At 40.2% G+C, this 27,670-nt stretch overlaps 1 protein-coding gene across 3 annotated transcripts in view; it reads right to left on the reverse strand.

Annotated features, from left to right (window-relative positions):
• Window positions 1-27,670, reverse strand: part of LOC138953913 (probable G-protein coupled receptor No18) — an 88,943-nt gene that overhangs the window by 51,855 nt on the left and 9,418 nt on the right. For all 3 annotated transcript variants that reach the window (XM_070325896.1, XM_070325897.1, XM_070325898.1), the window contains exon 2: window positions 1,642-1,731. The gene's annotated coding sequence lies outside the window, so the exon portion shown is untranslated. The remainder of the gene's footprint in view (window positions 1-1,641; window positions 1,732-27,670) is intronic.

Raw genomic sequence — 27,670 nt, forward strand, 5'->3', positions numbered from 1 at the left:
TGAACTTGTTTTGTGTGTGCCTGTCCCGACTCTTGTTCCTTGTCCCAGCATTCACTGCTCCATCCACATCTGAATTATGTTGAACTTTAGCGTTGCAAATCGTTTCAGGGATTGTGAGCTATGTATTCACTGCTCCATCCACATCTGAATTATGTTGAACTTTAGCGTTGCAAATCGTTTCAGGGATTGTGAGCTATGTATTCACTGCTCCATCCACATCTGAATTATGTTGAACTTTAGCGTTGCAAATCGTTTCAGGGATTGTGAGCTATGTATTCACTGCTCCATCCACATCTGAATTATGTTGAACTTTAGCGTTGCAAATCGTTTCAGGGATTGTGAGCTATGTATTCACTGCTCCATCCACATCTGAATTATGTTGAACTTTAGCGTTGCAAATCGTTTCAGGGATTGTGAGCTATGTATTCACTGCTCCATCCACATCTGAATTATGTTGAACTTTAGCGTTGCAAATCGTTTCAGGGATTGTGAGCTATGTATTCACAACGCTAAAGTTCAACCTTACCGATTCAAGCAATAACACTCTCAGTATTAAAATCAACCGGCTAATTAAAACTGAACCGCTTCACGGAGTAAATAAACAATTAGTGCGACAGGCCCGAGACGGACCGCGTTGCAGACGTCTAGATCATTAGTGTGTAGCCCACCGAACATGTTTTTTTAACATAAAAGAGTAGCCTGGTTGTCGTCCCTAAAATCTACGCCGGAAGTCACATTCCTCACATTACCGGATATGCTGCATTCCTCGATTTTTCTTTTCACGTGAATACACTCGCTGCGCCTGTCTCTAATAGTCTCCCCCGCCACGCGACTTTTTAAAGATATCCTGCTGCCTGTATAGACAATTTCCTAAATCATCATAGATCCGCTTAGGCTATTACATGAGGGGAAGGGGAGGGGGGGCATAGTTTTACTTGGGACTCCAAAAATCAGAAACCATTTTGTGATGAAGGCGTACACAAATCAATGTTCAGCGCGATGCGGGTTAAGTTTTGCCTAACGATGAAGCATACTATGAACTCAACGTGGCTTTTTCCTTTTTACTCGAATACGTTGACAGCGCAAATAGCGGCAAAAACCTCTGCATAACGTTTAACATGTTGACACTTTTGTACACTCACATCATTATGTCAACCCACTTCCGCTTTGTTATACATTTTCTTCAAATTATTTGAACATTTTTCTTCCCTTTCCTCCGTTACTCATTCTCTTGTTTTAACAGATCTACAGAAGCAGTAAAACAGTATGCACATAATTATTCTGAAGCCCATGCAAATCATAATATCTTGTCCAAACGTGACAATAGCTGGCAGCATTCTGGCAAAATTGTGGCGCCTGTAATTGTGATTATCTTTCCCCCTCCCCCGCATTCTTAACAACTTGCCGCCAACCGACCCCTGGTCCATTCACAAGTCGTGCTATCTGCAAAGATCGGTGACTTCCCCCTTTTAGTCTGGACGTGATTTTGCTGAGTCAGCACCACCCATTTCATTTCCTTCAATTACTTCCTTCCCGAATAGAGGCCCCAAGCCATTCACAAATTTGTTTTGTTCTGAGAAAGTCGGTCAGCCGGTCAGTTATTATTAGGTCTCAGTTTCAAGTTCATTCTTAAACACTCACCGGCTTTTAGTCCACTTGAAATCTGTCTTGTAACCCTGCGCTTTTGTCTTCTTCACATCATGACGTTTCAGTTCTTTGTCCTTGTAACCACTGGCAGAAAAAAAACAAGCACATACATGAAAGCTGATCTCCCACGCATTCACACACATACATATATATATATATATATATAGTAAGGTCCATTCACAAAGATCAATCAAGCCCCATCTCCCCCCGCCTCCCTGTCTATATAATAATAATAAATGAGCATTTATATAGCGCAACATCATAACTTTACAATTATGCTCTTTGCGCTTGACACATTTAAAATTAAAACACAGTTATACAAGCATTTACATCTACATTCATAGTCAGCAACGCTTAATTAAAAGCATACACCATCAAACATACATACAAAAGATTCTTCCACTAACTAAGTAATAAAAACATGAATAAAATATAAAATATGTACAGCCCTTTAACTCAGTTGACCACACCCGTCTATTTACAAAGTCCACAAGAAAATTGGTTGATTATAATCAACATGGCCGAAGCAATGTTTTCATAAAAGAAGCGGTATTGTACGGGCACATGTTGAATTTGGGTTACATGTGTTGCAGAGTATTTGAAAATCCGTAGGCATAAAAACATGCAAAGAAGAGTGATAGGTCCCTGTTGTCAGGGGTGGGCACCTGTCGCATTGTCGCATTTTTTTGCGACAAGGGAAGCCGATTTTGCGATAGGCGAAATTGCGACAAGTTGCGACAGAGTGCTCTTTTTAAATTTGCTATGTGTTTTTTTCCCCAGATCTATTTTAGCTGATTCCAAGGCTGATCAATCGGTGGTGTGTAGCCTGACCATATCGAGCACTCTTTGGCACTCTTCTGTTCTGAAGTCTGGAAAAGTCGTAAAATTAAGGTTATCCCAGATGAGATGTTTTTGCTGTTTTAGTGTTTTGGTTAGCGTTCAGGTGTTTGAACAGTAAATCGGCTGAGGCCTTTCGATCTACAACAGTGGGTACCAACAGGTGTATGCCCAAGTGTATTGACTGGTATGTTAAGTGTATGTTAAGGGGCAAACAGGCGATTTTCCACAAAAATCAGTGACAAAATCTGCTGCCAGAAACTGGCAATTATCACCCTCAGAATGCACCAGATTGTACCATTTGCTTCCTTTTTTTCAAAAATTTTCCGGGGGGGCATGCCCCCGGACCCCCCTAGCAAACTAGGCGCTTCGCGCCGTCGACTTGGCGCGAAGCGCCAAGTTCTGCTACAAACAATATTACTTTTGCTACAAGCAAAGATATTGTGCCCACCCCTGTTGTGAATATAGTCAAGTGCATAAATTGATTACTTATGTTTAACACTAGTTTTGCTGTTACAGCAGTCCCTCTCAATTGAACGGACACTTTTGGGCCAGTGCAAACCTGTCCGTACATTGCAGGTGGCCGGTCACGGGAGAGCCCCCCCCCCCCCCCATCACACACACTCAGGCACACTGACGGACTGAGTGAGTCTTCAATTAATCAATCAATCAATATAAGGCTTATATCGCGCGTATTCCGTGGGTACAGTTCTAAGCGCAGGGATTTTTTTTATTTTTTTATTTATTTTTTTAATGCAATTTATTTATGCCGTGTGAGATGGAATTTTCTGTACACAATATATCACGCATTCACATCGGCCAGTAGATCGCAGCCATTTCGGCGCATATCCTACTTTTCACGGCCTATTATTCCAAGTCACACGGGTATTTTGGTGGACATTTTTATCTATGCCTATACAATTTTGCCAGGAAAGACCCTTTTGTCAATCGTGGGATCTTTAACGTGCACACCCCAATGTAGTGTACACGAAGGGACCTCGGTTTTTCGTCTCATCCGAAAGACTAGCACTTGAACCCACCACCTAGGTTAGGAAAGGGGGAAGAAAATTGCTAATGCCCTGACCCAGGGTCGAACTCGCAACCTCTCGCTTCCGAGCGCAAATGCGTTACCACTCGGCCACCCAGTCTTTGCTAATGGTGAACGAGCTCTCCTTGTCCTAAAACAATAAGGTCAAACAACAACTTATAACTGAAAGGAAAAAAACTGTCCTGTAAAAATGACGTTAAATCAACGGTGTCAGATAAAGAGAGATGAAAGAAATCCTCATATTCCTGAGGATACAGGCACCCCATGAAAGCAGCCACGAACATACTCACAGAGGCACACATGCTTGTGCAGATACTTTGCAAAAATATGAATTGAAAACCTGCATATGTGGTAATTTTGTGTGTGTGTGTGGCTTTATTGAATACTTCAGGCAGTGACTTTTCCCTGTCCAGTTTTCTCTTTCGTCTCTCTTACCCCTCGCTTACCCACCCCCCCACCCCCTTACCCTCCACTCCCTTTACCCAGCCCCGACAGCACAAATTTGTAATCTGCAAGGCAGAGTACACATTTTCCAAAAGGAAGATTACTTCTCTTCAATTATATCCAGAGATCTTCCAGCTGTCTCCACCATATGCCAAGTGGTCGAGTCTTCTAACCCCTTTCCACACAACCGTTCTAGGTCCCGTTCCCGTACCGACCAGGGAACGGTGCGGGCACGGGAGGGATCGGGACAGAACCGCAATGAACGTAACTGATCGTTAACGGAACTGCTTTGAACGGTAGGGTCGGTAGGGACGGCTGAGTTTGGGCTGCATGTTCAAATTTTTAGCCGTTCCCCTCCCGATCAGAATGAACGGTAATGGAACCTCAACCCATCGGTAACGGAACGCTTGGATCGTTAAAGGAACTTAAAACAACGGTAACGCAACGGTAGCGCTCTCACACACTGAGTTGTCATACCCACATTCCACACATCCTTTCTAGGTCCCGTTCCCTTACCGACCAAGGACGGCTGCCACTATGGTCAGACGCTGCTGAAAGATGCAAAAAAACGGCCGTTTGTGCAGCGTTCCATTGTCGAGGCAGCATTCCTTGGTTGGTACGGGAACGGGACAAAGAACGGTTGTGTGGAATGGGGGTATAACTTTTGACACCGACAAACTGAAGAATGAACAAATCTATGAGGTAACCGTCTCAATGGTCCAGGCTCAGGAAACAAAGAGTATATATATATGGCCTGGGGCGATTGTAGCTTCCCTTCTTCGTGTCCGATAGACAAGGACAATAAATAGTAGAGCATAAGGCAATTTCATGTTGGCATCTTCTCCACTGAAAGCTATAACCCAAAGACTGAAGACCAAAATGCTTTACCCCACTTCTGACCCTAATCACCCCCCTCCTGCAAGGTACACGTGCACTCAAGTTAACCTCTGCTTTGACCTGTGTGCCAGGAGTCGGATGAGAGAGAGAGAGAGAGCGAGAGCGAGAGAGAGAGACACACACACATAGACAGAGACAGACATAGAAAGACAGACATAGAAAGACAGAAGCGGAGAGACTCAGAGGGAGACACAGACAAAGACATACATACAGAGAGAGAGAGAGAGAGAGAGAGAGAGAGAGAGAGAGAGAGAGAGAGAGAGAGAGAGAGAAAGAGAGAGAGAGAGAGAGAGAGAGAAACCTGTAACTGATCTCGTGAGAACGGTAACAAAACGAGACATGTCACCTCTCAGAATGCATTCCAATAGATGACCGCTCCTGCGGCCATCAACAAGAAAATTGGTTGATTAAAATCAACATGGCCGAAGCAATGTTTTCATAAAAGAAGCGGTATTGTACGGGCACATGTTGTATTTGGGTTACATGTGTTGCACAGTTTTTGAAAAATCGTAGGCATAAAAACATGCAAAGAAGAGTGATAGGTCCCTGTTGTGAATATAGTCAAGTGGATAAATTGATTATTTATGTATCACACTAGTTTTACTGCTTCAGCAGTCCCTCTCATAAACGGACACCCTAGGGTCAGTGCAAACCTGTCCGTACATTGCAGGTGGCCGGTCACGGGAGAGCCCCCCCCCCCCCCCCCATCACACACACTCAGACACACTGACGGATTGAGTGAGTCTTTGCTACTGGTGAATGAGCTCTACTTGTCCTAAAACAATAAGGTCAAACTACTACAACTTATAACTGAAAGGAAAAAAAACTGTCCTGTTTAAAATGACGTTAAATCAACAGTGTCAGAAAAAGAGAGATAAAAGAAATCCTCAAATTCCTGAGGATACAGGCACACCATGAAAGCAGCCACGGACACACTCACAGAGGCACACAAGCTTGTGCAGATACTTTGCAAAATATGAACTGAAAACCTGCATGTCGTAATTTCTTTTTTGTGAGGCTTAATTTATTGAATGCTTCAGGCTGTGACTTTTCCCTGTCTAGTTTCCTCTTTCGTCTCCCACATTCCACACATCTGTTCTAGGTCCCGTTCCCGTACCGAAGGACGGCTGCCACTATGGTCAGACGCTGTTGAAAGATGCCAAAAACGGCCATTTGCGCAGCGTTCCATTGTTGTGGCAGCTGTCCTTGGTTGGTACGGGAACGGGACCTATAACGGTTGTGTGAAATGGGGGTATAACTTTTGACACCGACAAACTGAAGAATGAACAGATCAATGAGGTAACCGTCTCAATGGTCCAGGCTCTGGAAACAAAGAGTATATATGGCCTGGGGCGATTGTAGCTTCCCTTCTTCGTGTCCGATAAACAAGGCCAATAAATAGTAGAGCATAGTGCAATTTCATGTTGGCATCTTCTCCACTGAAAGCAAGAACCCAAAGACTGAAGACCAAAGTGCTTACCCCACTTCTGACCCGAATCATCCCCCTCCTGCTGGGTACACATGCACTCAAGTTAACACAAGACTGACACCTCTGCTTTGACCTGTGTGCCAGGAGTCGGATGAGAGAGAGAGAGTGAGGAGAAAGAGAGAGAAAGAGAGAGAGAAAGAGAGAGAGAGAGAGAGAGACAGACAGACAGACAGACAGACAGACAGAGAGACAGAGACAGACATAGAAAGACAGAGACAGACATAGAAAGACAGAGGCGGAGAGACTCGGCGGAGAGACTCAGAGGGAGACACAGACAAAGACATACATACAGCGAAAGACCGTGACAGAGAAAGAGAAGAGAAGAGAGACAGAGACAGACAGACAGACAGACAGAGAGTGACTCGAGACGGAGAAACAGATAAATGAACACCGGATGAGAGAAAATGACTCGACTGAGAGAGAGAGAGCGCATGAGATCGAGAGAGAGACAAAGTGAGAAAGAGACAGATACACACACAGACACTAAGGCAGAGCGAGGGAGAGACGGAGAGACTTGCATGGAGTGTACGTGACAGACAGTGTGTGTTGCTATAAACAGACAGACGAGGTGCAGCTCATTTCCGAAACAGCGCAAATGGGACAACAGTGACATGATACTGAGAGAAAGGGAGAATGTACGTTCTGGCTCACTGATTCCGACAGACCCTAAATATTAACGCAAAATAGGCTTCTGGACTAAACTTTTACTAAAATGAAACATGCGACAAAATCAGAAAAATACTGCATAAATCCATACAAAAAAAATACAGTAAAGTAAGGTTGTTTTGAACCAATGCCGGGTCTGTCGGAATCAGTAACCCAGAACGTACATTCTCCCTTTCTCTGATACAACGCTAAATTTAGTTTCCATTGAAATATTAATCCAATTTGCCCGTCGTAGCCTAGCCCAACACTACCGTATTGATCTGGTAAAAACAAACAGCAAGCCTGTCTTCTATATTCCTCCAATGGCAAGACAAGATTAAATCATGTGATAGCAACAGTTACGTCACTTCCGCCCACCACTGTCTGTTGATAACAACCCGATCTAGTTTGTGTTGTTAGCAACCAGGCAGACCTGTCTCGCCATTTCGTATTGTGGTGCTGTTCTGTGAAGACGTGTTTGTGTTTCAGTGAAAAAAGTGCTTAATTTAACAAGGTGAATGTCGCAGAATTAGAGAAATAGCTTCTTGAATCGCAAAATGTTCATCAAGAATTGTTAGATTATTCTAGGCGGTCAACAACTTTAATTCTACCTGACATGGAACAAGCTTGTAATGTCCCACTACCAGCGCCAACACCATCAGAATTTTGGACAGAAGAAGAACAGCATGTACTAGAAGAGAATAGAAAATATTTTGAGCAGATGGCCTTAATAGCAGTTAAGGCTAAAACAGAAGGATTAATGAGACTGCCCAAAAAACCAAAAAGGAAGATAGAAGATTTGTTCAAAGAAAAAGACGGAAAGAAAAAGAGAGTAGAACCAACAACGCCAAGTGATTTACATCACTATCTCGTTTCAAACCAAGCAGATGTTAGCCATGCTATATCCACAGAAGCTTTCACAAATGCTTATTTTGCTCAAGCAGAAAATGAAAAAGATATTGTGGAAAGACTGCAAAAAGGGATGAGAAATCTCAAAAGACAGGACGCACAACAAATCTTAATTTACATTCAGTTTGGACAGTTTTTGATTATGTGCAAACAATGGCAGGAGAAGCAAAGAAAAGAAGGGAGAATGAAAGAAACGTGGGCTGACTGGTTGAAAGCAAAAACTGGCTATTCCGATGTTCATGCGCGTAGACTACGCGCCGTTGCTAGATCGCTTTATGCATTTCCGCGATTTACCACTGTTGGTTTGCCAATCAGTTTTATCATGGGCAAACTTAAACAAATCGAAGAGATGCTCCAGATCGAAGAGTACAGAGAGTACTGGTCAGAAACGCCGCATATTCCTGTCACATCAGAGCTCCAACAGTCCCAGTCTTAGACTTACAGTGCTTGTTTGTGCGCAACAACAGAAGTATCACACTGCGCCTGCACTGTTAGACAAGTGTTTAAATATAGTAACGATCATGCATGTACGGTTTCAAAAATAGTAATGACGTGATTCTAAATATAGTAACGATCATGCATGTACGGTTTCAAAAATAGTAATGACGTGATTCTAAATATAGTAACGATCATGCATGTACGGTTTGCTGCGCCTGCCCTGCTTTGGCTGTCTTCTTAATCATCCTGCTTCAACACCCTGCTTCAGCTGTGTTATTGGTTTTGCTTCACCCTGCTTCAACGCCCTACAATAAACTTTTTAGGCTGCCTTCGGGCGGCCGCCGAGTGTTAACTTATTCAATTGACTTGTTTATTTGATTCAAGCTTTTGATAAGTGTACTTGGTGGCTGCTTTGAAACTCAACAAAGCCTACTCCCCTTTCACAAACACTTCCCCAACGCAAGCAACGTCCTATTCCCCGCTGCAGTCAGAACAAAGCTGTCATAGCGGGTTTTCCCGATTGACAAAAATTCTTATTACACACTCAGACTATTTGAAGCCGCGTTTGTTCTCCAGTGCCCAATTGCATAAGAATATTCTGGTGATGAATAAACGCGCTTTGTGTCATTAGCATCTAAAGATTTCTTGTTTACAATAGTTGTGTTGATCTGATGAAGCGTGGAACTGATCTTAGGGTTGTCATGGTGAAACACTCGCTTCTGAAACAGTGCTTCCTTGTAGTTATCATGCGATATGCTCGACTTTACAACCTGTTTGCTTACACCCTTTGCTTTTTTAACCACCCCTTTCTCACTTGCAACACTGTACATCTTTGCACGCAATCCAACATACTCCTTAATTATCTTCCCATTCATTTCATCTTTCATCTTTCCAATAACCTTCTTGTTAACATTTGAGTGCAATGGTGATTCTTTAGGGTAGTCGCAAGTGTCATAAAAAGAATCTTTTCCTTTTACTGCAGGACTTTCAGCTTCTAGATCTTTGTAAATGTCATCCGCTGGAATGTCAAGTAAGAATGAATCTGTGTCTGTGTAAAGTACTCTCGATTTCGGATATCTTGGTTTCAAATAATCATACAAAAACTCAAGCATCAACAGTTTTGACAACTCTAGCACAGTAAAGCCTATGAATACTGGTTTGTCAAGCTTGACTACAAGTTTTTTCATTAAGATACCATACAGCTGTTCATGAAAGTATTTAAAGTCTTGATACTGTGGTTTGGATGTCAGCTTGATGGCCTCATTTTCTCTTGTAACAAGTCTAACATCCTTTCTCTTGTGTGGGTTTTCCATTGTCTTACCAAAGCAACTGTTGTTCATCAGTTTAAAAAAGTCTTTCTCTGATGCATCAGCGGCTTTGGTTCTCAGTTCTGTGTTTTTCATGATGTAAGGTTTCATAAACTGTTCTTGATCAAATAAAATTATACGATGAACAGCCTTCAAAATCAATCCATGTCTAATGTAAAACTGTAACAGTCTGTAGTGACACACATACTTCTTTTTGTGAAACAGATTGGGCACCAGCTTTGGAGGTTCTCTTGGGTTTACTTTTAACCTCTCAGCCGCTAAAGGATAATCATTATGTAGATCATGAAGTGATAGTGGATAGTCTAAGTCAACTTCTAGTATCCATCCCTTTCGACTGTCTGGGCCTGCTTTTAATATTGTCAGCACAACACATTGTGAAAATGGTCCTGAATAGATCTTAAAGTTCCGAAGTGGAAGCGTCTGACACATTGCCCAACCATACAAATTGTTTGCATCTAGATACATGATGTAATTAGAAGGTTTCATAGGATCAAAGTCGTCCAAGTATTTGTTGTTGGCTTTGCAGTAATTGTGTGAAGCCATACTGATTCCTCCACGTAGTCCATTTTCAATCATCTGAAGTGTAGGTAGATCTGATAGCAAGTCAATCTTTACTCCTGTAAATCTAAGAAATGCATCCCAGCTCATGCCTGGTGCAGATATGTAATGTGAAGGATCTAGATTGTAGTGCTTCATACATGTTCTTCTGTAATTCTCAAATATATCTGCAAGTAAACAAACATCAGCCAACAAATATTGATCATGATAATCACCCATTGTATTACATCCTAATTTATTCCATGCAGTCTTAGCGTGTTCATAGTCTTCGTCACTTATACCTTTACCCTTCAGCCGTGAGAAGTAAGCATCCTTTGGTGGTAACTCATCTTCATCAAACCTCTCCCACGAATCCATGTATTCATATGGATAGACTCCCTTTCTAACTAAGTCACTGTCAAAGTACTTACATGTGATTGGGAAAGCAGTTAGTGATGAAGATAAAGACTCAAGTGTTCCCATCAGATGTTGAGCAGAATCGTAGAAGTGTAAACTATTCAGAGTAAAGGCCATGTACTTTTCTGAAGACTGCGCAATGCATCTTGCTTTGTATTCATCAGTTACTGCCTGCATGATCAGATGTGAATCATAACCGCGCAAGTTATGGAAGAAGATTGGAAGCTTCCAAGTCTTAGGATCAAACTTTAATTGTAGATTACATTTGCTGTGTGCTGCTCCTCGGAACTGCCCACTTACATGATCATGATCTCTTACTATTGGATTGTCTGTGTTTGGTGTTAGACTTTGTTCGCATATCCAACACTGTGTGGTAGAGTTAAACTGTTCTTGGTCTTCAGGTTTCATAACAATGTCTGAAAGATTCAGTTGTTTGGAGCAGTCATTTCGCACTTGGTTCATTTGCTGTAAGAAGTTCTTTGCTGCATTAGGTCCTCTGTACAATTGCGGTTTAGAATGTTTACCATCTGAACTAACAACAATAAATGCATATGAACAGACTTGATGATTACTTAGAGTTACTGTTTTAGGTAGGTCTTTTGGTAAAGGTCCTTCATATGGCACAATGATAGATTCAAAGTCAGCATAAACAACATAAGGACTTTTCTGTAGTTTGCATACATTCTTAAAATACACTTTGCTGTCTGGCGGTGGTGTTGTTAACTTCACAACCGCATCATCAACGCTCTTACAATGTTGCTTGTGTATAAGTGCTGCATGAATTGATGGAATACGCAAGAGACATCGCCTACAAAAGTCTTGTTTACTATTGTGATTGCTTGTGCTCGCCATCAGTCTACTCATTGTACGAATCAAAGTGTAATGATATTTTACACCATCAGTCATTAGTAACATGTCAACATGGTTAGTATCACAATCACCAATCGTTGGTGAGTTCTTTGATATTCTGACTGGTTTCAGTTCATCTTCCTCATCCCACGTGTAAACATTTACGGTGATGGGTTTGTTTTGCTGTTCAAATTTGTCAATGCTTGTAATGCTGACAGGAAATTCAATACCAGTAAAGTTTAGTTTATTTCTGTATGCATGATAATTAGACACTCTTTCTGCATTTTTCTTTACACTGTACAGTCTTGCCAGAACACACCACATAAAACATTTGTCATCATCATTCTTTATGTTCAGCACAGCACGTTTTTTGACAAGAGCAGGAGGTAAAGGTATGTAACTTCTACCTCTGATGGGGGCAAATTTACTTAGCTTCAATTCTATTTTTAGAATTTCACCTTCTGACCATCCGGATCCTTTCATCTTTGCATCCTCTGCAGCTTGCTCAAACCGTTTCATCATTTCATCTGCCCAGTTTCCATTCAATTCTGCCATAGAATTAAGTGCTAGTTGTCTGGTTGAAACATGAACTTCTAGCACCTCATCACTGACTGTTTTGTATTTTATTAAACTGACTATCTGCACTTTTACTGGAGGTTCAATCAACAAATTGTTTGGAATTTGTTCAATGGCGTCTTGCACACTGGACTGCACATTTTGAGGATCCGTTACTTGTAATTCAACGGTGTCAAATACTGTCGATAAAGATTCTAATACAGAGTCTTCCATCGCTGTGAGTTTGATTTTATAACTCAAAATAAAAATATAAATTAAAAAAATGAAGTTGCTTAGAATTCTTTCTCAGAGCTTCCATTTTTGTTAACACTATAAAATCTGAAATAAAAAATCATTTAACATTTGTACCACGTGGAACTAATTGTAATTCCTCTTTTACAAAGGCTCTTTGCGGTGCTGGTTCTCTCAAGTAATATATAGGTGGATTTGTCTCTACTACTCTCTTGATTTCATGAATGTCAATACTCCAGATTGGATCCGTTGCACGCTTCCTGCTGTCACCCTCAGCTTCACCGGGTGCATATAAATATCTGACTTTCTGATTGAAAGGTAGTAATGCCACTGGTGTTGTTGACTTTGGAGCAACAGGTATTGTTTTCTGTTTGATTGCATCAACTGGTCTTAACCCTGTAGCTTTAAATACCTCCAGATTCATTGCTCTAAGTACTGATGGTAATCTTTTGACCCATTCAGTGTTACGCAATTTACTTTCTGTGTCCAAAAATTCCTGATGGTACTGATATGAAAACAGTTTTTCTGCCAACTGTTTGTTAAAGCTCTCAACAATAGCCTGTGACCTGTGGTTTCCTGGAATACCTCTCTTCACTGTAACATGATGTTTTAACAGAAGCTGGTTGACAGCTCCTTTAAACTCCTTACCATCATCGCACTGAATCATTCTGGGATACTTTAGTGGTCCACGTCTGTAAATTTCTTGCAGGGCAACAGCTGTAGCTATAGCACTTTTCTCTGTCAACGGTTCAGCATCTTTGTATCTTGTTGCAACATCAACTACAGTCAGTGCATACTTATATTTCTTCCTTCTGACTGTGTCATGCGGTAAATACAGCAGGTCTATTTGATGAGTGTCATTCGGTTTAATGTTAACAAAGTGTGGTCGTGTAATTTTTCTTGGTGCAGGTAAATAGATCTGCCAAACTGCCTGCTTTGACAACCATTTCTTTGCTATATCTTGAGAAACACCTGCTGCGTCACTGAGCTTGTCAATAGCAGTTCTTCCTTTCCAGTATCCTTTTGGGGAATAATATATTTTAGATAACAAAGCATCACTCATGGTTTTTTAAATGACAGAATATTAAGATTTTACAGCACGCGCAATAAAGTAAACAACAGCCATACCAATAACAATGAAAACAATCTCGCCCACCTTCTGCTCTTCTGAAGGCTGATAAAAGTCACCCAGTTTTGGAGGAGCACTTGTCTTCATTTTCTTTCCAGTTACAAGATAGTATTCTTGAATGGCTGCATCAACATTGGCAAAGGTTTTGTTTGCATGTCCTTGCTGCCTGAGTTTATCATTCATAAAGTCTAACTGCGCAATTCGTTTCTTCTCGTATTCATCCTGTGCTTTCGCCAGTTGTTCCATGGCTTTGTTGTGCCTTTCCCTCTCTTCACCATTTTGCAGTTTAGAAAACAAATAGTTGCTGCCAGAAAATGCAAGCGCATTTACAATCGCACCTCCCACCATCATAACCAAGCTAGCCATTTTATTGTCTTACATGTTTATATTTTCTGGAATAATTCCTTGCTTCACCAGGAAGTCTTTTGTTGCAAAGGAAGCTGTCACAACACCAATTAGTTTAGCACCGTCTTCGAAGTCTAACTTTCCCAAGTCGGCTGGTTTCATTCTGAGGAGACTTTTACCCAGCATTGTGTAACCTACACTCAAGCCTCCAATCACTGCAGCGTGATAAACTAGATTAACTATTGTCTTTTCAGAACTCATTTTTATGTTATCAAAATTAAAATATTAAAATTATTCCATATGAAATGAATCCACTGCAGGTACTACTGTGGGCTTTGTTATTGTTTGTACTGCTTTGTTTGTTGGTTTTGGTGTTTCTGATTTTGGTTTTTCTGACACTTTATATTTGCCTTGCCAAAGTTTGTAAAGCAAGTATCCACCTCCTCCAACAACAGCTGCTACAGCTACTTTTCTGTATGATAGAAATGAAGATTTTAATTCTTGATCAGTTTGTGTGACCTTAGTCACTTCAGGAATGTTTGGTGTCTGCTCAACTTCAGACATAATGTTCTGCTTTGCCTTTTGATTTAACTTTTTTTGTCTGTTCCATTCGGCTAGTTTTTTTCCTGCTTCTACTCTACCATGTTTCTTTGTCACTGTGTTCACTTCTGGTATTTTCGTCTGCTCCACTGTCTGCTTCAACTGATCTGTCATCTTTTTTATTCTGAAAATTAATGTGTTTGAAAGTAATTAATCCAGCAACAAATGGTACTAATAAAGCACCAAATCGATAATACAGGCCACAGGCAAGAGATTCGAGGGACTTGGAAACAACAGGGTCATGAGTTAGATCATGTGTTAAGTCTTCCTCCGAGTCGAGAGGTGTAAAATGTCCAAAAATCTTTGTGTACAAACCTATAACAGTCTGTCCAATACTTCTAACCATCTTAGAACCAAGCACTGATTCATACCGTCCATGATACTTTTCTATATCTTCTGAGGAAAGATGTTGTACTTCTTCCACAGTTAACTGCTGCCCAAGGTAGTGTTTTGTTTTTCCACAAACAGCAAGTGAATACAATCTTTCTTTTTTATCAGGTATAGTCCTACTGTCGCAGATTTCAATATCTGTAGCAGTCTGCATCAGCAATTCATCACAGTTCATTTTATTTTGATGCAGAATAAAATTAAAATCTAGTAATTAAACTTGAGTAAGAACTTAGGTAGGAACTTAACAAGAACTTAGGTAGGAACTTAACAAGAACTTGACAAGAACTTGACAAGAACTTAGTAAGAACTTGTGTAAGAACTTAGTAAGAACTTAGTAAGAACTTGTGTAAGAACTTGAGTAAGAACTTGAGTAAGAACTTGACAAGAACTTGACAAGAACTTAGCAAGGATTTCTACAAACATACATACTGAACTGGTTGATCAGTTTTTAAAACCAGTTTCGAGTGCTTAGAATATTTCAGATTATTCTTTATTCTTTCTCTCTCCTGTTTGTTTTCAATGACATCATTTTCTCGAAGACACTCTTCAAAACTGTCACGGTCCTTTGAATAGAACAATGTTATTGTTTTGAGTTGCTCTCTAAAGTCTTTCAGAACTGCATTGTATTTTTGTGTTAATATCCAAACTGATATTAATGCATGTCGTCCACTGAATGCAAGCTTTGCTAGTGCACTTTTCTTTCTAACAATGTCACGTTCTGCTGCACAGTCATCAATAATAAACAGTGTTGGCGTGTTCTGAAAAAGATCGAAATAATGCTCCAAGCAAACATTTAGACGATCAGAAGGATTTACAATAAATATATTTTGATCAGACCATATGAATTTTCTCTCCTTGTATGTTCTGTTATGCTTTATGGTTGGACAGAATATGACTATGTGTTCAAAGTGATTTATGTAAACAGTCTGTAATAAATCCAAAACATATCTTGTTTTGCCGCAACCTGTTGCCCCACAAATCAAAGAACAGTGTGGATCTTTTGGAAGAAAATCTAGATACTTCATTTTAACACGTTCAATAAACAATATCCTGTAATCTGCTTTCAGAGATGTTTAACTGCGCATCTGACACAACAAACACGTAGATCTTAACTGATTTACTACTACTCCCTACTTCCTTTTCAATTTGTATTGTGATTCCTTCTGATCCGTTTTCAATTCGCCTTCCACTTCCATGCAGTTTGTTGTCGTCAGTTGTTCTGAGATCCAGCCATAACGCATATTTATTTGTCAAGAAATCTTCTACGCCAACACCGTGTAAATGTAGATCTTTAGCCACAAGATCAGATGTTGGGTCTTTCAATCTTCCTCCAGTAAAGTACTTTCTTGCTTCATCATAGTGTTGGTATGGCAGCATGCCAGATGCAAATATTTGGTTTGGCTGCCCTTCAATTGTGCAATATACTCTATTGATTAGTGGATTGTAAAACTTTTCTATTTGCCTTTCATATGAATCTTTTGGTTCCTCAAACAACATAAGTATTCCCTTCATTGACCTAGCTGGTGTATTCAAGTTAATGTTCCAGATTGGATCAGCCTGGCTTTTTGAAAGTGTACTGTGATTCAACACTCTTTCATAATAGATAGGCAGCTTAGAACTGTACTGATTTTCTATAAGTCTAGCCAGTTCAGGATGGTTTACAACATCAAACTCTAAAGAAATTCCAGACACCTTATACTTTGCTTCCGGGTCTTGTGAAAGCATAACACGATCATAACTATTGAAAGTCAGGTCGTATGACAGCCTGTCACGCAATGCTCCTTGATAGAAGGGAGGATGTGAATTTATGAGTTCAAAGTCAAGTGGAATACAAAATTTGTTTCCAAAAGCAACATTGACAGCGTTATCTTTTTTGTTGTCAGCTTTATCTCCTGCTCCTATTCTAACTTTTATCCCATTGTCTGACTGAATCCCTTGAAACACTCTGTTTTTCTTTTCATTGTCAGTCAACCAATTATCTGCATAAACTAAAAATACATCTGCATTATTCAATGACATCACTTCCCGCCCTTCCAGTTTGACAGTAATCTTCCTCACAATTGCTCTTCCTACATTATAAGCCAAAGTCCTATTTTCATCTGAGCCAGATTCTAATTCTAATTTGAATGATAGTCTTACAGTGCCTGGTACAATAACATCGTTCTTACCTAGATTAGGAAACCTAACAGTAAGTATTTCATTCTGATCAATAGTAGAAGGATTATTTGTAACTATAACTGTTTGCCTTATTCCTTTTACCCCGAGAGGTTCTTTCAGCCTTCTGTAAGGATCAAGAACAGAACCGAACGATTGTGCCATCTTTTTTTATTTTCAAAATAAAAAATAAGTTACAAATGGCAGAAGGTGGATTTGAAGATTTATTTGAGCCAGCGGACGACATGAGCGAAGCAATCCCTTTGGTTCCCTATCATCATTCACTGCATTATGAGGTGGCACGACATGAACTTCTGGAAGGTAAAGTTAGAGATTTCTACAAAAGTTTAGGAGAAGAACCTGATGTTTTAGATCCAAACCAGTTCAAAATGGAAGCAAATCATTTATATACAACTAGCGATAAAGGAGAAAAAGTCCAACTTACATATAAATCTAATCCTGCTAAGTTTCTATCAAAAGTTTCACTAAAACAAAAACTTACTGCTAATCGACTTAGGCAATTAGATATTGTGCCTAGCACACGGTCATCATCTTCCCATGTTGTTTCCTTACTTCAACAAGCAGAACTAGGACTACCAACTGCTACTCAAATAGAATCTGTTCCATTGCAAGATCTTAATAAACTTGCAGAAGAGGCTGATCAACTTATACAAGAGATAGAGACTTCTTTTTCTGAGGAAACTTCACTGAAGACTCCACATGAACTATTACCTATGAGAGAAATAGAAGCCCTTAATCAATCACTACAAACCATCAGAGGTGAAATAGCAAATAATCTGTCAAAACTAGGTCAGCTGGATGAAGATATAAACAAAGAGAAACAAAAACTTGCTGATGCTGATGATTTGAACCTAGAACAAGAAGTAAAAAACAGAATTTCTAAGCGTTTAAAAGATTTGCAGGAGGAGAAAGCCATAAGGTTAGAAGTTCTAAGTAACAATAGAGAACAACTGAGAACACAGGTCAGCAGAATAAAAAATACAATTCAAAGAATCCTTTACGAAGACACAACTCTTGCTGAAAGAATTAGAACGCTTTTCAGAGAGCAGGGAATCACAATAGCTAGTATACTAACTGCGTTAGGATTTGCAATAAGCACATTAGTGTTAACATTCACAGGTGGCACTGTCACACCTCCACCTCCACCTTCACCTTCATCTCCATCTGATCCGGGATGGGTAAAGAAACAACTCAAACACATTGCAGAACTATTAAAGAAACTAGCAGCAAAAGCTTTGGATGCACTTCCAGGAATCATTGGTTCAATTGTTAGCTGGCTGTTATCTTTTGCAGGTAAAGTTGTTGGTTTCATGGCTGAACATCTCTGGACTCTAATAGTTTTAATTGCAGGTGTTCTGCTAACGAGAATAAAGCAAAAGTAAGCCTACACCCACTCCACCAATTACTAGAGCAGTCTTCTGCGATTCATGATCATCACTAATACTAACAGCTTGATCATCACTAGTGACAGAATGATCTTCACTTGTCACGCTTTGTTTCTGTTCATTGTGATATGGCTGTAACATCGTTCTGATTTCTGAATTCAGTTCTTCACCCTTTCCAAGCGGCTGGGTGTCACTAGCAATAATGATTTCATTGTTATAATTTGTTATTGTTCCAATCTGCAGCTGGAGATCAGAAGGTAACATGTAAAGGCCGTTACCAACAGCAAAGTCAACTTTTGATCTTGCATAACGGAGAGAGTCTTGATACCTTTTGATGCTGGAAGGCAGATCAACTGCAGAGTTTATGACATCTTCTAAATTTGATAACAACTGTTTCTGTGCACCAAACCCTGTGCTTGTTCTCATTATGTTTGATCGTGTCTGTGCCTGCGAGCCTAGCAAGCACCACGCATATGTTCGGATAGATTCATTGATCCTTTCAACACCTGATCCAGTGAAACCTTTGCCGGTGTCTAATATAAAAGTAGTCCATGCATTGTGGTGCTCTTGTTCTATTGATCCTAACTGTACCTGCACATTTGAAGAAAAAGATGTATGACCTGGCCAGTAATCAAAATTATACCTCCTGTGGACACCCCATAAATATAGTGTTCCCATGCCATGGTTTTTGTCTTGCTTTTGCCTAAAGTCGGTCTTAAAATCTATATTGAATTCATTGCAGAGACGCTCATACACTTTCATGTTTATCCTATTGTTGAATGGGTTCCAGCTCTTTTCATGCGGCATTGGTGCCTGAAGTTCAGACAAGATTCTCCTGCACTGATAGTAAACGTGAAATGTGTACACACACTTTGTCAGTAAGTTTGAATTATTCATGTGGTCTGCATAGGACACTCCACATCCTGTGGTTGCACAGAATATTGCAAAGTTTAACTGATTCTGATAGAACTGAATTGGGTGAGAGTTCCACATCTTTGGAACACTATCATTTTTGATTGGGGGATTTAGGTAAGAATGGAATGGGTCAGGCACTTTAACGCGAATGGATTCTGTTTCTGTTACAGCAAAGTCCAACTCATGGAAAGAAATAGTCTTTGGATTGTAATATGGTCCAGTTTTGTATTTAACGTCTTTGTTGAATTTATACTGACTCATTTTTGTTGTTGAATAAAAAATGTTTATCACACTAACAAATGTGAAGACTAGTGTGCCAGTTAAACTTGCAACCCCTATCAACAATCAAAATGGAGGAATGAAAGTTGCACTGCATGAAATTATGTACAAGGTTACTTGGTATAATATCAGTAAAAAAAAAGGCTAACAACTGGGTTAGAATTAATGGTAAAAAACATTCTGTAGAAGATGGTTACTATGACTTCTGCACTTTAGAGAAAGAATTGTTTGCTCCAGTAGGTATTACAGCGAGTTTAAATCATGCAAGTCTCATTGCTACTCTTACTATGCCCAAAACTAGAGAAGTAAACATTGAGTTTCCAACCAAACTCCTTGATATGCTTGGAATTACAAAAATATACAAGGGAACACGTCCCATTGACATGGATGTTAACAGTGTACTGTTTGTTCACATGAGAGAGCTTAACACATCCTATAATCTGTTTAATGATCAGCGTTCTGATCTGCTTAGGATTCTTCCACCGAGTGATGCCTCTTTTTGTAAAATGCACGTGCCAACATTTAAGACACTTCAGTTCAAGGACTTGGAGGAAGGGTGTCATGAATTCCTACACATTGATCTGAAAAATCAAAGTGGACAACCAGTTGATTGTTTGTTTAACATTACATTGGAAATAGTTCCATAAAATATTGAGTATTAAAATGTCGAGTGGACCTACAATAGCTTATCCTGTTGCATGTTCAACTATAGAGTTGAAAGATTTAGCAGACGCTATCGACTTTGAGAGCAATGCTGAAGTTGGTGCAGTGTATGCATTCGAGTTTACAGACACTGGTCATTACAAGAGAAAGGAAATCGACGATGAAAAGAAACCAAGATTCCTCAAACTAGGTCAAATCCGTGATGTTAATGTACCTGATCCAATTGTCGATGACACATTCTACATGTGGAAACATCAGAATAAAAAATGGGTACTTAGTCCTGTTATGAAAAAGATTGACTGGGAAATGAAGTTTGAATTTGTGAGTCCATACACTCTTGTTGGAAAAGACGACACATTCCGTAAGTCAATCAATGCTAAACCACTAATTGTTAGCCTTGTTCCTGCGATTAACAGCAGGGGAGAAGTTGCAGTTAAACCTTTCCATAAGAACAACTATCTCATTCACAGAAAACAAAGTGTTGAAAAGGACGCTGACACCATTGTCGATTTTATACCCAAGCTTCCAATAGGGCAGAATGCAACTATGATATTTGATATAGTTGTCAGGAAAAGGGAAGAAACCACAAACACTGTTCTAATGAGAGGAATAAATCTCAACTGGAGACCATTAAATGTTGAAGAAGTCAGAGTATTTATTGCTGTTCAAAAGGATTCTAACACAATAAAAAAACAGACGTCAAACCAAAATGTTGTTGTTAACGCAGATATAAATAATTTAACAGAAATAAGAAGTATTAATCTTACTTATCTTGATTTGATTGCTTTCTACTATACAGATAAGGTGTTAAGCAATGAACAGCTTCAAAGCTTAGCAGAAACACTGGCCAGTGAGAATTAAGATAAATATTTTATATTTTGCATTAAAAAGATGACTAGCAGTGTGAAGCTTTATCCTAATATTGATGAAAGTGCAGCAGAAAGTCAACAATTCAGACTGGCACACATTAGTAATATACAAAAACAACTAGAAGATGAATTAGAAAAATATTCTCGCGCTAGACGTAAGTACTCAACAACTTACAACAGCCTTTCTAATGCCAGCACTGGTTCTACTATCCTTGCATCAGCTGCAGGTGTAACGGGAACAATTCTGTTAGCTACCGGAGTAGGGACTCCAGTTTCTCTAATCCTAGGTGGTGTCGCAGCAGCAGTTGGTGGTTTATCATTTATAGCATCAGCTATAATGAAAAAAATTGTGAAAAAGCTTGAAAAACACGAATCCATTTCCACTCTTGCATCATCAAAATTGTCTAGCCTAAAACTGTCTATCAGTAAAGCACTTGAAGATTCAAAAGTTTCTGACGAAGAATTCAAACAGATACAAACAGACTTTGATGACTACAAAAGTAAGAAAGCAAGTATTCAAACAAAAACACGAGCTGAATATAACAAGCCACTCGATATAGAAGATCTGAAAAAGCAGTTTTTAAAAAAGGGGATTCAAATAGGACGGGAAGAAAAAGTAAAAATAGAATCACTTGTAAAGAGTTAACTATTCGTTTAGACAGTCACATTGCATGTATCAGATATAATTCTAACAGTGAAAGAACATATGAAGTAAAGTTTGTAAATGAGAGAGCGTATTGAGCTTAAGAATGTTGTATAAGAGAAAGGGGGAATGTACGTTCTGGGTTACTGATTCCGACAGACCCGGCATTGGTTCAAAACAACCTTACTTTACTGTATTTTTTTTGTATGGATTTATGCAGTATTTTTCTGATTTTGTCGCATGTTTCATTTTAGTAAAAGTTTAGTCCAGAAGCCTATTTTGAGTTAATATTTAGGGTCTGTCGGAATCGGTGAGCCAGAACGTACATTCCCCCTTTCTCTTACTGTTTGAATTCAAAACAAGCGCAGCTCATTTCCGGAACAGCACAGATGACAAAGTTGGTTTCAACAACTGATCTCGTGAGAACGGTAACAAACGACTCATGTCACCTCTCCGAACGCATTACAATAGATAGCCGCTCCTGCGGACATCAATCTTGTCTTGATGAAAAAATAATTCTTTTATAGCGCAAAGAGCATAATTGTAAAGTTATGATGTTGCGCTATATAAATGCTCATTTATTATTATTATTATTATTATTATTATTATTATTATGATTTAAGAATGTGTGTGTAACAAGCTTACTTATTTATTTATTTATTATTTAGATTTTAAAAGTTAGGTCTAGCGCCAAAACGCACCACGGTCCGATTGTCTACTTGAGACAATCCGCAAAATTAATTCTTTGAAAATTGCTCGCTCTTTACGTAGGGCACCTAGGATGTTCCCGTTTGGTGAGCTTTCAAATGAAAGGGTGTTTGTACTGTGTGTAAAAGCCTGACATTATCTGTGATGGTTTACGGGAGGCGCACTGTGCCTTTAAGTGGTTGGCTGAGAGAGAATAGAATCAAAACTTGACTAAATGTAAAAAGAGGGAGAGAGAGAGAGCGTGTGTGTGTGTGTGTGTGTGTGTGTGTGTGTGTGCGTGCGTGCCTGTGCGTGCGCGCGAACGTGTGTGTGTGTGTGGTTGTGTCTGAGTCTGTCTGCCTGCCTGTCTGTCTGTGTCTATACTTGCTTGTGTGTGCATGTGGTTAAACTGACCAAGCACACACATAATATATCAGTAATATAAATACTTGATCCACCGGACAAAATACCGTCTAAAGCTCTCTCTCTCTCTCTCTCTCTCTCTCTCTCTCTCTCTCTCTCTCTCTCTCTCTCTCTCTCTCTCTCTCTCTCTCTCTCTCTCTCTCTCACACAAAGAAGGACGCAAATACACACTTACGCACACACGCCCGCACGATCAGTCACGGTTGCTAAGCATAATTATAAACTGTGCTTAAAATAAAATCATAGTACAGCTATGAAGACGGACAAAAGGGGAGATTTATAAAAGTGCACTCAGGGGTAATTCACTCAGTCAACAGTCCCCACGAAGAGGAAAATGGCCAGGCAAAACCCCTTCCTGACCTGTGACCGATAACATTTTAAAGGGGCATTCAACGATGAAAGACCCGAAATAAAAACTTCAGTCGTTGGTTTGCAGTAGACAGTTTTTAAACTGTTTTCTTAGTGCACAATCAGGTCTTGGAGTTGGACTTTGATGCCAAGGTTGAACTGAATTAGCACCATCCGTAAAACAGCTGGAAGAAAACAGTCACAACAGTCAAATGTTAAATCTCTGACATACTGTACATAATACTCTCACTCTACAGAGAGAGAGAGAGAGAGAGAGAGAGAGAGAGAGAGAGAGAGAGAGACAGACAGACAGACAGACAGACAGACAGACAGAGACACACAGACAGAGAAACACAGAAAGACAGACAGAGACACAGAAAGACAGACAGAGACAAAGACAGACAGACAGACAGACAGACAGACAGAGACAGACAGAGAGGCATGCAGACAGAGAGACAGGGAGATAATGCGTGTAAGTGTAAACCGATGCGTATCCTTTCGATTATAACATCAACACAATACAAAAACGAGTTTAATTCAACAAAACTCCACAACACTTGCAGTCTTGTTTTGCCAAGAAGAAAAATGCTCCTTTAAATTAACTTAGCCGTAAAAAGCGTGCACGGTGAGGGAGTAGAGAGAGTGGGCGTGAGAAGCTCACGACGCCAGACGACAGAACGAACACACACACACAGGGCAGTGATCCCTTTAAATTAAAAGAGTAATCCCCTTGAACACTAATCCCCACTGACCGTCTATGCCTCATTTCAACACCTGCCCTTAACACCTGGGTCCCTGCAAAGCCGTGTGCAGGGAGTAATGCATGCAGGGTTGGAGTGAAGAAAAGAGCCGCGTGATTCCCTATTTCTTTCTTTCTTTATTTGGTGTTTAACGTAGGTTATATCGCGACAGGGAAAATAATAAATAACTTTTCTATAGCGCGAGTCCCATCAATTGGCTCCAGGGGGAATATGGGATAGAGCCACTTGTTAATTGTTTCTTGTTCACAAAAGCACTAATCAAAAAATTGCTCCAGGGGCATGCAACGTAGTACAATGTATTACCTTACTGGGAGAATGCAAGTTTCAAGTACAAAGGACTTAACATTTCTTACATACTGCTTGACTAAAATCTTTACAAAAATTGACTATATTCTATACAAGAAACACTTAACAAGGGTAAAAAGAGAAACAGAATCCGTTAGTCGCCTCTTACGACATGCTGGGGAGCATCGGGTAAATTCTTCCCCCTAACCCGCGGGGGGTGATTCCCTATTGCGTCATCGTGCATTCATTTTAGTGACGAGGGTAGATCGAGGAAATAAAAGGCCCACTCCGCTTCCCGTAAACCATCAGTTTTTGGCCACAGACACTGTCAGGCTTTTACACACAGTACAAACACCCTTTCGTTTAAACACTTACCGCTAGAGAACATCCTAGGTGCCCTACGTAAAGAACGAGCTAGCATTTTTTCAAAGAATTTATTTGTGCGTGGCCAGCCGGATTTACTTTAAAACAAATCGGAAGCCTCGTTTAGGCGCTAGAACTAACTTATAAAATCTAAATAATAAATTGACAGCATGTGAGACAAACATTCTTAAATCATAAAAGATTTTTTTTTCATCAAGACAATTTGACGTTTTAAAAGTTTGAAAAAAGAGAGCCCGGAAACGTGTCATACAAGGTCGTGTTTGCCCAAGCAGACGAATTTTCTGCATGTCGTCAGTTTCTTTGAACGGTCAACCACCACCGCTCAGTTCGTGTCACACGCAGACGTTTGTTGCATTTTAGATTCAGAGGTACACAATAACGTGCTATTGCAGATACAGCGAGTCGCATTGAAACCACAAACTGACGACTAAATTCATCATGTATGTGAAAAAGGGAAAGTGGTTCACACGGGTCCACGATGGCTCAGCGGTTAAATAAACCACGAGAACTGGTGTGTGGTTTACGCATGCTAAATAGCCGTGTCATTTAAATGATGTTAAATGCTAGTGTAAGTGTGTTCCATAAGGTTAGATTTGCTTATTTCGTGAAAGATTCCATCGTTCTGTAAACCTCATTTGAGGCGGAGTGAGGCTTTAAGTGATTGCGCTTAGTGACATACATATATATATAACTGAAAGGGGTTGAAGTATCACATTTATTTTGAGTGAACCATATTACTAAAAGGGGTTAAAAATATCACGGCATTTATTTTGAGAGTCATAATATATACTTTGTGACGTCAGGTGTTTGTTCGTGTTTTTGTGTGTTTTTGTGTGAGTAAATGATTTTAATTTTCTCTATTTTTAATTGTAGATTGAATTTGTCGTGGCTGTTCAAAATTGGACGACACGAGACCCCACGGAAAGCACAGCAGGAGACGCTCCTATGGCAACAGCCGGCCAGCAAAGACGTTGGACCCGGCTGTGCACACAGACACCCACATCAATGATCGTCTTTTTCTCTCCCCCCCCCCCCCCACCTTCTCTCTATCTCTCTCTCTCTCTCTCTCTCTCTCTCTCTCTCTTTCCCTCTCCCTCTCCCTCTCTCTCTCTCACCCTTTAACTCCCTACCTCGCTCTCTCTAACTCTCTCTTCCTTACCCACATCAATGATCGTCTTTTTCACCCACCCCCCTCCTCCTCTCTCTCTTCCTCTCTCTTTCGCTCACTCTCTCCCTCGCTCTAACTCTGTCTGTCTGTCTGTCTGTCTCTCTGTCTCTCTCTGTCTCTCTGACAGGCTTTTCAGGTCATACAAATATGCACTTGGTCATTGTGTACACCCCAACCCTACCCGTTCGCCTTGTCACCCTCACTGTTGTCAACTCCCACGCAATGGAGTTCGTTCAATTTGACAAAAGTTTGTGACGTGAAAGTGTTTGCTAACCGTCTTCAACAAAGCACTCGAGTCTCCTGCCTGCGTCGTCTGGGAATTACTTATTCAGCACCGTGTAGAAAGCAGAAGATATAATATATGCAATCCTGATAATGATGATGATGGTGATGTGTATGTCAAATGCTCAAGTTGTGGTGTGAGTGAGTGTGTGTGTGTGTGTGTGTGTGTGTGTGTGTTTGAGAGAGAGAGAGTGTCTGTGTGTGTCTGTGACTGTCCGTTACTGTGTGTGTGTGTGTGTGTGTGTGTGTGTGTTTGTCTTGTTATGTCTGTTTCTTTGTTTCTGTGTGATAGTGTGTGTCTGTGCCTCTGTGTCTGTGCATGTGCACTGACACACTTGTGAGTGCTACTCGTAACTGAAATCGTTGTGAAAGAATTGCCTATGCTCGACGTAAACAGATAAAGTGTACCAACCTCAGTCTAGACGCTTGTGTGTACATTTCTGATCTTCACGCGTGTCAATATGACATATATATGACTAATGTGCGAGACATACTAATATGTATATAGTTTCTAGTATGAGGTCAGGGTACACGTGTGTGTATCAATGGCCTGGCCTGGCACACGCTCCATACTTAGTGTCGACATTACGCCAGCATTGCAATTAGCTGCTGATTCATCATGAACGCATGGCCAGCTGCATTGAGCTCAGCGATTTGAAAGAGAGAGAGAGAGAGAGAGAGAGAGAGAGAAATGGAACAGACGAAGGAGGAGTTGTGGAGAAAGAAGAGAGAGAAAAGACTGATCTATCAAAATTCGAAAATCAATTGAACCAGAATAGTGATCTATTTGACAGACATTTAATTCCCGACCCGTCATGCACTTGTGGTTTAATATCATGTTGAAAATGCGGAGCACTATATTTTTCATTGCTCCTTATATCTTCAAATACGTGAAGTCACCTTGTCAACACTGTCCAACTATGATTTGCTAACCGCTGATGATTTTCTGTTTGGCAAGTCAGACAGCGAAAATACATTGATATTTCACCTGTTATTCAAGTTTATCTTATTAAGCAAACGTTTTGAATAATGAATGCATTTATCTCATCCATGTTCGAAACGACCATGTGCAATACTGTTGACATTTTCCTGTTCTGGTAGTATTCTATTTTCTACCATGTGGAAGTCATTGTGTGCGTGTGTGTGCGAGCGCGTGTGAGTACTGTTGTTAGTTTAGCATTGTGTTATTTTGTTCCTTTTATTGTTATTTGATTGTCTACCATAATTCACCATTATTTTTTGACATTATTTCAAACTTGTTATATTACAATCGTCCGCCAAATTTCATTTGCTTTTAATGAAATTTACTGAATAAACTTGTTTAAACCAATTGAACAAGACCACAAACAGAGAATAAAGACGCCGAGAGAGAGAGAGAGAGAGAAAGAGAGAGAGAGAGAGAGAGAGAGAGGGGGGGAGGGATAGAGGGAGAGAGAGAGGGAGGGAGGGAGGGAGGGAGGGAGGGAGAGAGATATGTTAGCAATGTCCCTCGTTTACTCTGCTGTTCACGTAGAATATAACCGCATTTTAAATGTAATGTTTAGATCATGTCATCCATGAGTAAACGATTCACTGTGTCCGTTCGTTCTGTCGTTTTCTCAGAGTCAACTTTGTGTGCAGACTCTCCTCGGTGTCCGAACACCCCCG

This window comes from Littorina saxatilis, linkage group LG17 (genome assembly GCF_037325665.1).
Source record: "Littorina saxatilis isolate snail1 linkage group LG17, US_GU_Lsax_2.0, whole genome shotgun sequence".
Taxonomy (NCBI): domain Eukaryota; kingdom Metazoa; phylum Mollusca; class Gastropoda; order Littorinimorpha; family Littorinidae; genus Littorina; species Littorina saxatilis.